The 14,491-nt window shown below is 39.7% G+C and overlaps 1 protein-coding gene across 2 annotated transcripts in view; it reads right to left on the bottom strand.

The window, feature by feature from the left end:
• Positions 1-14,491, bottom strand: part of AGBL4 (ATP/GTP binding protein like 4) — a 1,033,620-nt gene that overhangs the window by 573,387 nt on the left and 445,742 nt on the right. The window lies entirely within an intron of this gene.

Raw genomic sequence — 14,491 nt, 5'->3', positions numbered from 1 at the left:
TGAACAGACAAATCTGAATGTGGGATCCATTTTCAATAACCACACAGCTTTCTTGGGATCCATAGCCCATTTCTTGGGAATGAGTTCCAGCCAGTCTTATAAGCTCCCCTGATACAACATGCCTTCTAATACAACTGGGCTCTGCACAGTTGACAACTAGTAAGCCAGGGTAAAGGTCAGGTAAGCATGTATATACCTTGGTCAGACCATTGGAGAGTGATGAGAAGCCTTTGGTCCCTCCTCTAACCCATCTAGATATCCATGAACAGGAAAGGAAGGAATAGAAAGGGAGGGAGCTACCATTTCTTAGCATCTTCTTTCTAAGAGCCACAAAATTTATAATCTAAAAATCACATTAAATCTGCTATTAAAAGCCTTTTGGCAGAATCTTGCCTCCCTTCTTTTAGCATGAATGCCTGCCTTTCCTTCATCCTATTTACCTTCTTCTCTCCTATTTTTCCCAAACAAATTATGCTCTTTTACATCCCAATGCCTGTGCTAAATCTGTTATTCCGCCTGAAAAATGCATGACCAGCTCCCCTTTTTATCCTGCTAAATTCCCTCATGCTTCAAGATTCAACTCCTCTCTGAAGTTATCACAGACCTATGCAATAAGTTATTTATTTTTCATCTATGCTCCTACCACAATTATATGCCTTTTCTTTATAGCACTGAACACATTGTATTATATCTATTTGTTTACATATGTGTCATCATCTGGTCTATGCTGTTTTCACGATTGGGACTGAGTCGTATTTCTCTTATATCATCAGTGTGTAGTAGTATGCCTGGAACATAATATGCATTCACTAAAAGGTGACTAAATGAATGAATAAATAAATGCATGCTTAATAATCTTTGGTTGCATATGATGTCAACACTAATACTTTTCTGAAATTGCTTCAAATTTGGCAAATGTATTATAGCTTTTGGTCCTCTCATTTGTCACTTTCTAACCTACTCATCTGTTGAGATGATCATAAAAGCTAAGGATATCAGTACTGGAAGAGATCTTAAAGGCCATCTATCTGATCTTCCTACTATGGAGGGCAAAATCCCCTTTCTGTGATCAGAAGTCATTCATTCTCTGATTGAATAGCTCTAGTGATAGAAAGTTCACTGCCTTATATGGGAATTCAATCATTCTTTAACAATATTTACTATTAGGAATGTCTAACAATATATTTCTATCATTTCTCTCTACTGATACTGTTCCTGCCCTCTGAAACTATACTATTCACATGTATATTTTCCTTTAAATGACATCCTTATAGTTATCTGATAAAAGACTGAGAAATTAAGTAGTCAAGGCATTAAGTAGTCACTTTTCCCAAGGCATTCTGGGACCTCAGAAACCTCCACTAGTTTCTGGGATCAAAGCTGAGGAGGCACATTTAGTGGTAGAGGCAGCTGGCAGAAAAAATCAAGTTCCGTGATTAAGAGATTGGCAAATGTGGGTTAACCCTAGAAGGCACCAGGAATGCAGGTAATGAGGAGGCACAGAGGGAGCCTAGGTGGTACTCTAAGCTGAAGGCAGGGGAGGTAGCATAGACAAAAACATGGTGCTAACAAAAATAGTCCAGCAATCTAGAATGATAAAGTACAAAATGGGACAGAGTGATAAATGTGAGGCTGAACAAGTGGTCAGAAAACGGAGTGCCAGAGAGGTGCAGTGAATTCCCCAAAGTTCCATAGCTAGAAAGAGAAGGAGGCTGGCTCTAGCCAAGGTCTCCTGGGTTTAAGTCACTTTTGCCAAATAGCCTTTATACTGTCTTACAACTTCTCCCTGTCAGCTCACCCCTTGGTACCCACAAAATGAATTCAAAAATGACATTTTAGACTAAGTTTCATTTCCTAACTAGAACCTTCGGGTTACAGTTGCCCCTCCATTAGCCCCCACAGCTGGCTCCTAAAACAGGTTTAAACCTAAGGAATACTCAGATCAGAGCTTCCAAATCAGAGGCCCACCCAGAACTGCTATACAACTCCCATGTCTATGACTCACAGGAGTATCGCCCACCATAGGGCAACACATTCTTCTTTATATTAGTTAACCAGTCAGTCTTATGTATCTGGAAACATTTTTAAAGATGATTTTCCACATCTCTTCTCTAAACAGTTTTATGTTGAGTTTAACTTCAGAAAAATCTAATTTCCATTGTTCTAAGTTACTGGGAGGCATTGTATTTTCCTCCTTTCAACACATATAAAAATCTCAGCATTTGCTATTGAAAGAGATACAACAAAAATAAAGGTAGGACAGGCCTCTTAACAAAACTCACTCGGTGACGTGGATTCTAGCCAATCTTTCCAGTTTCATTTATTGCCACAGCCCCTAAGAGCAGCTGCTGGGGACTCAATCTCTTATTCCCATTGAAGGCCTTAGAATGGCTAATGTTTCTCCTAAACAATTCTCTTATCAAGGTTAGTGAGGTGAGATATTAGTGTCTTTGCTGAGGTCACAGAGAAAATCAGCATCAAGGAAGAGGTTAGAACCCCTGGATTTTGCCATGGCTTTACCTTGAGCCATGATATTCATGAGAGCTGCCAGGAAAGGGATGGAAAAAGAAGATATACTATGTAATGCCTGCCCCATGTGAGGCCTACCTGGACGAATGACTCCTACATTGTTAATTTAGGCAACAGATTCAATACAAATGTAAAAGAAAACTTCCCAACCCACAGACTGCCCAGGGTCCCAAAATAATTAGAATATTTACAGTTCCCAGCATAGCTGGTGGAAATGACTGTACTGAAAAAGCTGTTAATTTCTGGGCAATGTGTTTAACTCACTCCCTGTTGATCACCTTCAGGGGATCATTCAATGAGCCCAAATGCGTGGCTGTCAAAGATGGCAGGAATCCCTCTGACACAGTGCTGAGCAAGACATTTGGGTTGCTTTCCATCAACTGATCTAACAACACTCCCTCACTTTTCTTTGAAATCCCATGCAACTATATATTTTTAATGGTAAGGAGAAAAAGAATCTTGTCTCATAATCTAAGAGTAGCTTCAAACATTTAGGGTTTTTGTTTTGCTTTTGTTTTTCAGATGGGCAGAAAGAACCTTAGCTAGATCAGCATGAAGGCTGGGAAATAAATATCTGGTGCACACATAACTATTAATGTTCATTTGTTTTGTTTTTTAAATTAAACTGCAGAAAGTTCCCCTTGATTATAACATCTCAGGCACATTCTTAAATAGCTGCAGGCTTTGGTCTTAATGTCCAGACTCTTGTTCTTAGGGGTGGAAAATACTGGAACTTGGAAACCAAAATGATGAATCTCTCAAAAATTGAATCATGCTTCCTTGTTTCCTCTTGCCTCTGCTGGTCACTCTTGCCTGAGTGAAATTGTTTCCCTGTTTCTCCATTCCCTTCCCATCATTGTGCAGTGGAATGAGCATAGACCTTATAATTATGAAAACTTTGTTTAAATCATAGCTTGCTACTTGCCAGCTACCTTGCTTTGGGTAAGTTACTTAACCTTTTTTAGATTCAAGTTCTTCCTCATTAAAAGATAAATAAGAATAGGTATCTGTTAGGATTATAGAGAAGATAAAATTAGAAAATATCTATAATAGTTTAACATAAGTTTTGGCCTGTAGTATGTGCTCAATAAATATTACTTTTCTTCCCTTTTTATCCCATCATATTGGCCACCACATTTAGTGGCTCTTCTGAGAATACAGCCAATCTATCTTCAGGAGATATGGTGCCCTGGTACCCAAATAAACCCTTTCCCTCCTTCTCAGAGAGGATTGGCCTTGGAAGCCATAAAGATGTAGGTTTGGCCCTGGCCAGTCTTGCTCAGTGGTTAGAGCATCAGTCCACAGACCAAAGGGTCTTGGGTTTGATTCCTGGTCAAGGGCACCTACCTGGGTTGTAGGTTCTATCCCTGGCCCAGTTGGGGTCATGCAGGAGGCAACCAATCGATGTGTCTCTCTTACATCAATGTTTCTCTCTCTCTCCTTCCCTCCCTTTCTTCCACTCTATATAAAAGTCAATGGAAAAATATCCTCAGGTGAGGATTAACAATGACAAAAAGATGTAGGTTTGTATCCCAACTCCTCCAATTTCAAGCGTGAACTCCAGTAAATCATTTAACCCTTCAGGGGCTCTGCTTCTTTCTTTAAATAAAAATGTGACCTATACCATAGGTTTGCTGTGCAAGAAGATAAATGAATGGAAAGCACGTTGAGAAGAACCTGACCCATCACAAACTGTCATTTTTTTCAATTAATTACTAAGAATTTATTAGAGTTCCTTTGTCTGTTAAGTCTAGGCCTAAGCTAAACATAAGGAACAGAAAGAAAAACCTTTTCCCTGACCTCCAGAAGCTCATAGTCAGGAACAAGAAAGATGTTCAGTAAATTAAGTGCTAAAGTATACTTGGGGAAGGGTTTGGAAATGCATTTAGAGATTTCTCCCTAGGGTACATTCAGCTCTAAAGGTGTTTGTTTCATTGTGCTGTACACCATAAAGGACAACCATCCTAGCTTCATAAAATATTTTTGTTTCAAAACAAAAAGTTAATTAGATGCAAGCATTTTAAGTGGGTCTAAAGGTCACATCCAACTCTCTGCAGTGATGGGATACCCTTTCCACCATCCTATACAGGTGACAGAGTGCTTGCTTGGTGCCCTAAGAGACACCCAAGTGCTCACTGAATTCTTCTGGCTTCTGGAAAGTGCGAGCTCAAAGGGAACAACAACGAAGCACTCTCTATATCTCACTCACTTTAGAGGCTTCCTATCCCTAAGACAGATCTTTAAAATGGAAGATTAAATTTCTTCAAAAGGTAATATTTAAATGCAGAATTAAAAAAAAAAAAAAAAGAGGAGAATGCATTAACAATACTATGTAGTCCTTCCCTTGAATAATATTATTTGCATTTGGGTAGTATTTTACCATTTAAAATCCACATTTTTATTTAATATCTTATTACAATCCTAAGAGAAACCTTGTGAGAAAATTACCTTCATCATTTAAAAATCTATTTTTTCACATTTTACATATTTTTGAAATGGAATTGTGTCTTATAATCAACATAGCATTTCTTTTCTTTCCTGAAAAGTTAGTAAATCAATATAATCCTTTTTAAATTGTACAATGCATGCACTGTAATACTTAAAAATACACTTTGTCTTTTTTAGAGATTTTGGAAGCTAAGACCCCATTGAAGTGTTTAACCCAGTAATCCAGAGCAAGTGAATGACAGGATCAGGCTGAAACTCTTAAACCTCGCGTTCTGGGTTGTGCTCTTTTTCACCATCAGCTCTGGGCCTGACCCAGCAGGCAGGACTGCTCTTCCTAAAGAAAAATTAAGGCTTCCCCAAGACATGCCATTGGAAGAACCACTCTGTCAACCACAAATATCCTTTGACCTATTAGCTGGTTCTGACACCTAAAATGTACATCTTTGGCTTTTCCTCTGGGCTTTATCAGTAATCCTTGATACAACACCCATATTATATATTCCTGTATGTGTGTACTATAATTTTATGCTCTATTTCATTCCACAAAAGACATGAGGTGACCTAAGGAAATATAAACCATAATACTGTAAAATAAAAGAACACAATATAAAAATCAAGATTAAGAAAACAGGTCAAAGTTTGAAGCAAGGGAAAAAGAACACAATCAGTTAGGTCGTAAGTACCCAAACAGAAGATACTGTTAAGTCATGAACCTGGCTTTGAGTTTTCTGATAGCCATAGCAAAAACAAAGACTCACATATTCTGTGCATGAAACTTACCTAACTCATCTAAGGAAGCAAAACATTTCTCCTCAAATGAGCTCATGTGGACTTTATATAGGGATATTGATAGATGTCATAACCAGTGATCTCAGTAAAGTTCCTAACAGAAAACACACTAACATTTTTTGTAAGGTTGTTTTTTGTGGTGTCTCCAGGTAAAATGTTAAGACAGTGAAAGTCAATTGCATAGCAGACAAAATAGTTCAAAACAATCTGGTCCAAGTATACGATTTCCTGACGATAAGTCTTGATTCAGTAATAATTTCTACAATTTATAGAGGAATAGATGGACTGTACAGCATCCCAAAGTATCATTTAACAAAATAACTCAATTTGGTAATAATAGAGTCTAGGGTAGAATTTACAGTAATGGTCTAAAACACAGACATTGTGTGTTCTTGCCTGAGGGAAGACCCATATCTTCAAAGTAAGTGTGGCCAAGCTCTACAGACACCGAGAAGCCTAGAACATGTCACCTATTAGTGGACATCCCACATCTATATGGAAAGTGTTTCAAAGGAGAGGGCAAATGGCAGGTCTAGAAGTCATGTTTGGCTGCTAATGGCCTTTAATATATTACATATGACTTTTTGAGCTTACCTGGTTCAAACTTAGGCCCTGAGTATCCAGGACACAAAAAAATAGATTTTGATAAAACAGTGAGGACAGTGTATCTAAGAAGGTCTTAATATTAGTGTCCTGAAGTTTAGAGGTGGGATGTTGACATAAAGGATAACACTGAAGAGGAGAGCATCACAACAATGGAAGAGGAAGTGGGACATGGTGGTATAATGGGAAGGAAGAGGCTCTACGGGTGAAATTAGCAGTAATGGTCTTGCTCTGCTGCTTTCCTGGATAGTCTAAGGCTCCCACACAAGTGCCTGCATAGGAAAGCCTTCTGTCAAGTATAAAAGTTTACTTAGGGCAGCCATTCTTTAATTTTAGCTCCTCACTGTTTTATTTTATTGTGTTTTGTTTCTTTGATGCTCTATTTTGCCATTGAAATTACTTTTTACAGATCGAACTACATAGTTTGTGAGGCCCAGTGCAAAATAAAAATGTAGGCCTCACCCGGCTGGTGTGGCTCAGAGGTTGAGCATTGACTCATGCACCAAGAAGTCACTGGTTCGATTCCCGGTCAGGGCACATGCCCAGGTTGTGGGCCCGATCCCCAGTGCGGGGCATGCAGGAAGCGGCCAGTCGATGTTTTCTCTCATTGATGTTTCTATCTCTCTCACTTTCTCTCTTTCTAAAATCAATAAAGAAAACAAAAATTTAAAAAAATGTAGGCCTCTTGTTCAAAATTATTAAGACTTTGCAGAGGGCAAGAACAGGGCATTAAACGAAGCACAGACTCATCTAAGTTCAGGGCACTGTGAGGCTGCACAGGTTGCATGCCTATGAATCCATGCCTGGATTCTTGCTGTCCCCTGAATCTAAGTAGCCACTCATAGAACTCTTCTGAATAGGTCATTAGTACTCCATACTTATTTAGGGAAATGGTTTTAAGCATTTTAACATTGGTTACTGATCAGTCCTCCACATTCCTCCTCTCTTTGTTATCTGCCCATTGATTCTGACAGCAATATATGCTAGTGTGACTGTAGAGAGTCAGCATGGCAATGAAAGTGAGAATGATGATACTTTGAAAAGCCCTGGTCAGAGCCAGAGGACCAGATCTGGAGAAGTACTGGACCCAAAGAGGACTACTGTGGTGTGAGTCAGTAGGATGCCACAAAAATTCTATGCTGTTTTCATGATTTTGCCCAGAACTTATTAGTATGCTAAAATTTTGTGCTTAAAAATGAGAATTAGGATTTCCTGAAACTAACTAAGAAGATAACTAAGGAACCATCCCAGAGAAATCTATCAAAAAACTGATAAATCAGAAAATTCTGTCTTGAGTTTTATCAAATCCTTAATTCTCTACCCTTTTACTAGTCTTACTACCTTATGGTCTTTCTTTATCTCTAACACTGAGCCATTAAATCATTGTGTGGACCTGGGCTTCATTTAACTTTTATGAATTTTAATTTCCATATCTGTAAAATGGAAATATTATTTACTGTACTACCAAAAGCCAAGTGTGGGGATCAAATATGCTAACACATAGTATATGTTCAGAAACTATTATTAAGGTGACATAAATCTGTATCATTGACACTTTATGAAACTTTAGGCCCTCTTCTTCTCACTTGGTAGTCTATTTTTAAAAAGTAGCTATGTACCCATTCAAGGGACTTTAGCCATCAATAAACAAGCAGAAGAAAATGATTTCTTTGATTGTCCCCAGAAGAGTGGAAAAGGAGTTTGAAAGCTTTAATTCAATGCAACCAAAAATCTCAGTTTCTCTCTGCTGTGCAAGCAAACTGACAGAGGCAGGCTCTGAGGCAGGCCGTGTGCTGGATACTGGAGGTACAGAGATGATTCAGACTCAGTCTCTACTCTGGGGGGTGGGGTCTTGATCCAAAAGGGTCTCATTTAACAGAGGAATAGGAGTAGGAGGACGGGTTGGGATGACACAATGGAAAATTGTACCACTTAAAGCTTTTTAAAAAACATGTATTTTTTTTAATTGATTTTTTTCGAGAGAGAGGAGGGGGAAAGAGATAGAAACATCCATGTGAGAGAAAAATACCAATTGGCTCCTGCACACCCCTGCTGGGGATCAAGCCCACAACCCAGGCATATGCCCTGACCAGAAATCAAACCCAGACCTCTCAGTCCATGGGACAACACTCAATCTACTAAGCCACACTGGCAGGGCCCACTTAAAGCTTTTAATCGAGTCCCTTCATAAGAAAGCCAGCATCCACAGAGAATGTATGCATGTGTAAATGTGTGCCTATACCTGTATGTGTAATTTCTAAGAGAAGATAGCGGAAAGGTTATGAAAAAGAACAAAACAGTCAGATAATGTCAAATATGCTAACTACAGAAAAATAAGGAAGACCCTAGACTCATTAATTATTCCTTTCATTCACTCATTTATTCACTCAACCTATAGCTACGTGCAAGCCACTGGGTCCAAGGAAGAATACAAAGAGAAATATTGGAATCATTTTTCTTTCCTTCCCAGTAAACTGTAACTTCCTCAAAATCAAACTTGGTCTATTCTGTATATTGCAATAGAAAATATTTGTGGAACTGAACAGATAATAAAGAAATAGATATTTTATTTTCTGTATGTCATAGAATGTTCTGTTTGATATCCCATTCTTAAAGAGGGAAAGAGCTACAACTGCAAATATATAGGCTAATAATTAGCTTGCTCCACTGATTGCCAGACCAGAACACTGTAGAACTGGGCAGAGAAGGCTTCCAGTGAGGCAGATTAATCAGGGACTTCTGCTCTTCCTGAGGTGGGACTGCTTCAAGCTGACCTCACTTACCTCAACGAGGAGGGGATCTCCTGGTGGGGTGAAATTAGAGAAGTTACCAAATTGGCTTTGGTGCATCATGCTCATATTGGCACAGCTCACAGAATTTGGTTAATTGGGAGTCCATTTTCAGTAAGCACGCCCCAGTGTGGGTTATCTATAACAGAAGCAAACTCGATTCCCCTGGATTACAGTGAGCCCAGAGCAGTGCTCCATCTCCTTGGGGCTGCAAGAGCTAGAGGCCACCAGGAATCAGTTGGACTCCTACAGCTTGCTGCCAGCCAATCTGGAGCCAGTGCTCTCGGAGAGAGAGTGATGAAAGACAGTGCAAAAATATCAGTCACCTTAAGAAGTGGATTCATAGGAAATGGGATTTTCCTAAGTACTTTCTAAGTATTGAGTGTTTCATATTATCTCTGTTTAATTCCCAAGGTAACCTTAACTGCAGTTTAGAGATGAGAAAGCCAGGGCTCAGAAAGATGAAGCAACTCCTCTGTCAGCTGGAAAGTAGGAGAGCTAGAAATGCAACCCAGGTCCACCTGTTAACAGAGTCCACACTCCTGTCTGGCTGGTGTGGCTCAGTGGTTGAGCATTGACCCATGCATCAAGACGTCGCCGGTTCGATTCCTGGCCAGGACACATGCCCAGATTGTGGGCCCGACCCCCAGTGGGGGGCATGCAGCATGCAGGAGGCGGCCAATCGATGTTCTCTCTCATCAATGTTTCTATCTCTCTCTCCCTTTCACTTCTTCTCTCTCTAAATCAATAAAGAAAAAAAAATTAAAAAAACAAAAACAAAGTCCACACTCTTTTCTTTTCAGAAACTTCAGGCAATGCAAGAGCAGGCAAAAGCTATTTCTTAGTGCCAAACATTTTCAATTCATTCACATTTCCAGCCTTAACACATAGTGAGATCAGTTGCAAAAAAAAAAAATCTGACAAATCAGTGTTTAATTGAATAAACATTTTTAATAACAAAAGGATTAAGGTGCACAAAATATTAATACTTAGGGAAATTAGACAAAATTGCTTTTACTGTTGCAAACTCGATTGAATATTTAATAATCTGATCTGTAATTATGGCTGTTGAAACTGCCTTGGAAGACAGGAGTCTCTTTTCACATTATGCTGTATCTCTGGAGGTGGCTTGAACCATTACCGATGTCTTAGTAACAAAATCTCAATATCCTTCCTTCATATCTGTACTGAGCCCCAGAGATATTTATATGTCCAGCAGCCAGCTGGACTCCTCTACCTGGATGTCCCACAGCCTCTTGTGCAAAAATGGACATATTATGGCTTTCCTCCCCCTCAAACTTGCCTCTCCTTCCATATTACTTATCCTTTTACCTGCCTCTGGGAATGAATGTTTAGTGAAGACATATTACGTGCCAGGCAGTCTTCTAGGTATTTGGGATACATCAATAAACAAAGCAAAGATCCCTGTGTGAAACTTACATTCTAGCTGGAGAAAACAGGCAATAAACAACAAACACAATTTTAAAAAGAAAAATATATGTCTGTTAGAACATGACAAGAACTGTGAATAACAACAACAAAGTAGAGTGGAATAAGAGGCATCAGGAGTGCTGGGGTGGGGGACTTGGAAGTTTTAACGAGGATGTGCAGGGTAGCTGCCATTGAGGAGAAATCTGAGCAAAGACTTGAAGGAGGTAAGGGAGGGGTTACATGGATATCTGACGTAGGAACTTTCCAGGCAAAGGGAACAACAGCCAGTGCAAAGCCCTAAGGCAGGAGTGTGTCTGGCATGTCTGAGGAACAACAAGGAGGCAAGCACAGCTGGACTGCTGAGAACAAGGGGGAAGCACGAAGTGAGGTGAGTAGAGGTGTGATGTGATCTGACTTGAGTTTTAAACCTATCACTCGAGAGCCTCTGCAGAGAGCAGGCTGCAGAGGTGCAAGGGTAAAGAGAGGGTCAGTAAAAGGTCACTGTAGTAACTCAGAAGAAAGATAGTGGTGACTCAGACCACTTCAGCATTCACAGGGCATCTTCTGTGTTTCTGGCTCTCTGGGGGTATAAAGAAAATTACATTGTCTCTAGCTTAAGAAGTTCACAGTCAACAATCTGTTCCTAACCTATTTTCCAACCTTATTATCCACCACAGGCCCCAAGCTCTGTTCATCTCTCCCCTTCCCAGAACACAGTATTCCAGCCAGCCCAAATTGCTCATTATTTCCCAAACACACTGCTTTCTCACGCCTTTGCAGTACTCTTCCTTCTGCCTAGAAACTCATCCACCCAGCTTGCTAAGCTCACACACTTCAGCTTCTTCAAGACTCAACCCAAATGCCACCTTTTCAGGGAAGTTTTCCCTAATAGCCTGTGCAGAATTGGTCACCCTCCTCTTTGTTTCCCTAGCATTCTATACATACTACTTATCTGGAGTATTATAAATAGATTCCTGTTCAGCTATAAATTGCAGATACTATGACTTATTCAATACTTATAGTAACTTGCAAGATTCTTTGCCTTCACTATCTTTTTACTAAATACAGAGAAGGGACAGCAGTAAAGAAAAGGAGAGAGAATGAAAAGAACTAATACAAGCTACTTTTGACGGGTTGCCAACTTGGCCTGGAAAAATCACATTTGCACATGGTCCTTTTAAAAGAGACAACTGAGAGCAAACAGAGTAAGAAGCACTCAGGTTCCAAGCACATTCCTCAGCAAATGTTCAGCTCCAGAAATAGCCTTGGAAACTGGGGTGGATGACATGGTCAGTGGGAGTCAGTCATCTATAAAATTCCTCTAATCAGAACAAGCATCTGGATTCCTTGACCAAATTCAAGAAAGGGCTTGCATAAGTGTTTGGGTCCTGACTTTTGGAGATGACTCGAGCTATTTGTAACAGAGGTTGAGGGGATACAAATGTGCTGAGCAGGACAGAGTGAGCAACCAACTGCTGTGAGGAGTGACGGCAATGCCTGGATCTGGCACTCACAGCTCTCGGGTAGGGAGGGGTAGCCCTGGGGAGAGGCTGAGAGGCTCTGGAAAACCAGCCGGGCCTGGGCCTGGTAAAGAGTCAACTCTAAGCTAGAGGGCAGTGGGAAGGGAAAAGGGATGCCAGTTGCTGTATTGGGTGACTCACCCTACCTTCTCTCGCTTAATCCTTGTAACCACTCTAAAAGCTAGGCATAATCGTCTTTTACATACACAGAAAGTGAGGCATCGGGACCATAAGCAACTTGTCCAGAGCCGTATAGATACCAGGTGGAGCCTGTATTTGCACCTGGACCTGTCTGTCCTCAGATCTCTTTCACTTACAGAATCAAAGCAACCCATGTGGCTGATCAGTTTAGGAGGCTGGCTCTGGCCTTGGAGGAGACCTGAATTCTAGCCATGGTCCTGTTCACTTTGCTATGTGTATGAGGAAAAATAATTGTTCCTCTCTGAGCCTCATTTTCACCATTTGTTCATCAAGGGTTAGGGCCAGGTGATCATTATGGTCTCTTCAAACTCTGAAATTCTATGATGTCTAGTAAGAATTTTAAAGATGCTTTCTTCTCTCACTCCCCTACTCCCCCACCATCCTCTACACACACCCTTCTATGGCCTCTCAAAAAGCAGTGCATACAGAATCTTTTTGTACTGCCAAGATTGGAAAGAGAAGAGTGACAAAGGGTGGAGCCTCTAGGGACATTATCACTGTTGATTCACTTGGAACTACATACCTCCCCCAACACTTAATGTCTCATCTTCTTTGTTTTTGTCAGGAAAGCCTACCCTCCACCCAGCAAAAAAGAGCTGCCTTTATCTTCTACCATTCACTCTTTTTAAACTCTATCTTGGGGTTTCAGTTGCAGTAAAGAACTCTATTCAACATTTAATTGGAGAACATATAATGGAAATATTGAAATAAAAATAATATTCTCCCTAATATATTCATTTTAATTGTTCTCTTTCTTCTCACTAGAGTGAGTGGGAGGTAATGCCTTCTATTTCAGTTACATCTCCTTTAAATGGCTGTGGTTTTATAATGTGCTATTTTGTGAGCAGAGACCTTTCTTTCTTTCTTTCTTTCTTTCTTTCTTTCTTTCTTTCTTTCTTTCTTTTTTTTTTTTTTTCTAACTCCTTTATGTTATACCACATCTTGGGATTCAAGTTAAATAATTTTATTGTTTCTGATATACTCGATCATAAGCCAAAGAACAATAAGTATCTGCTTATGATGCAAGTATCTTTATTAAGTTCTTATATTAAAAATTTCTGGAATGCGTTGAAAATATAGACCTGACAACAAAAGCAAACTATCGTGGAAAGGCATTAAGTTCTAGAGATGATGTAGAGTTTTTATGAAAAAAAGAGAAAATTGAAACAATAATTCTTATAGCTACAATATTTGGGGAAATCACATAACTTTAATTCTCACAATAACATCAAAAGATTGATATTATTAGCTCCATTTTATATCTGGGGAAATAGAGGCTCAGAAAATTATATAAACTGCTTAATCACCCAACAAAGTAAGTGGTGGAACCTAGCTGTTAGAAGCTGGTTCCAGAGAGAGGGATCATGAAGAAAAGGACTTTGCTGGGCAAGGAGTTTTGTCTTCTTCCAAATCCTCCATAATAATCAAGCTCTATAACCACCTTAGGAGACAGCTGGCAGCTTGACTCCATTCCAAGACTGCACCCTATTCCAAACTACTTTATATGGCAGTCACTAGAAAGGACAAGAGATACTGTCCCTTTTAAAGCTTGGAAGCCCTGGGACCCACCAGTAGATCTGCCTAGTTGAGGGCTGCCTGGCTGCTCCCGGCAAAATCTGTCTCAGGCCAGCAAGAATATTTCTCTGGGAAGGGTGGGAAATGCAGTACGTACCTAAATGGTATCACCATCCCTGACTCTGATGCAGAAGAGGCCACGTGTGCAGGTACACACACATACACAAACAAAATACGTGTTACACAGACACATACACACATATACACAGAACCACACATACTACATACACCACACACATAAATCCACATATAAAAACACAATTTCCACATACAACATACACATACATACACACACATTATGTGAGAGAACAAAATATAAGAATCCAAAAGGGCCTGACGTCATACAAAGCTGATGAGAATGTAAAATGATGCAGCCACTTTAGAAAATAGTCTGGCAGTTCCTCAAAAGGTGAAGCAGAGTTACCAAACAACACAGCAATTCCACTCCTAGTTATGTACCAAAGAGAAATGATTTGTCCACAAAAACCTGTACAGAAATATTCATAGCACCATTGTTCATAATAGCCAAAAAGTAGAAATAACCCAAATATTTATCAACCAGTGAATGACTACAATGTTATTTTCCTTTATTTCTTTATACTTATA

Source organism: Molossus molossus, unplaced genomic scaffold, assembly GCF_014108415.1.
Source record: "Molossus molossus isolate mMolMol1 unplaced genomic scaffold, mMolMol1.p scaffold_m16_p_12, whole genome shotgun sequence".
Taxonomy (NCBI): Eukaryota; Metazoa; Chordata; class Mammalia; order Chiroptera; family Molossidae; genus Molossus; species Molossus molossus.
The sequence above is the reverse complement of the archived record's forward strand: the minus strand, read 5'-3'. Positions and strand labels throughout refer to the sequence as shown.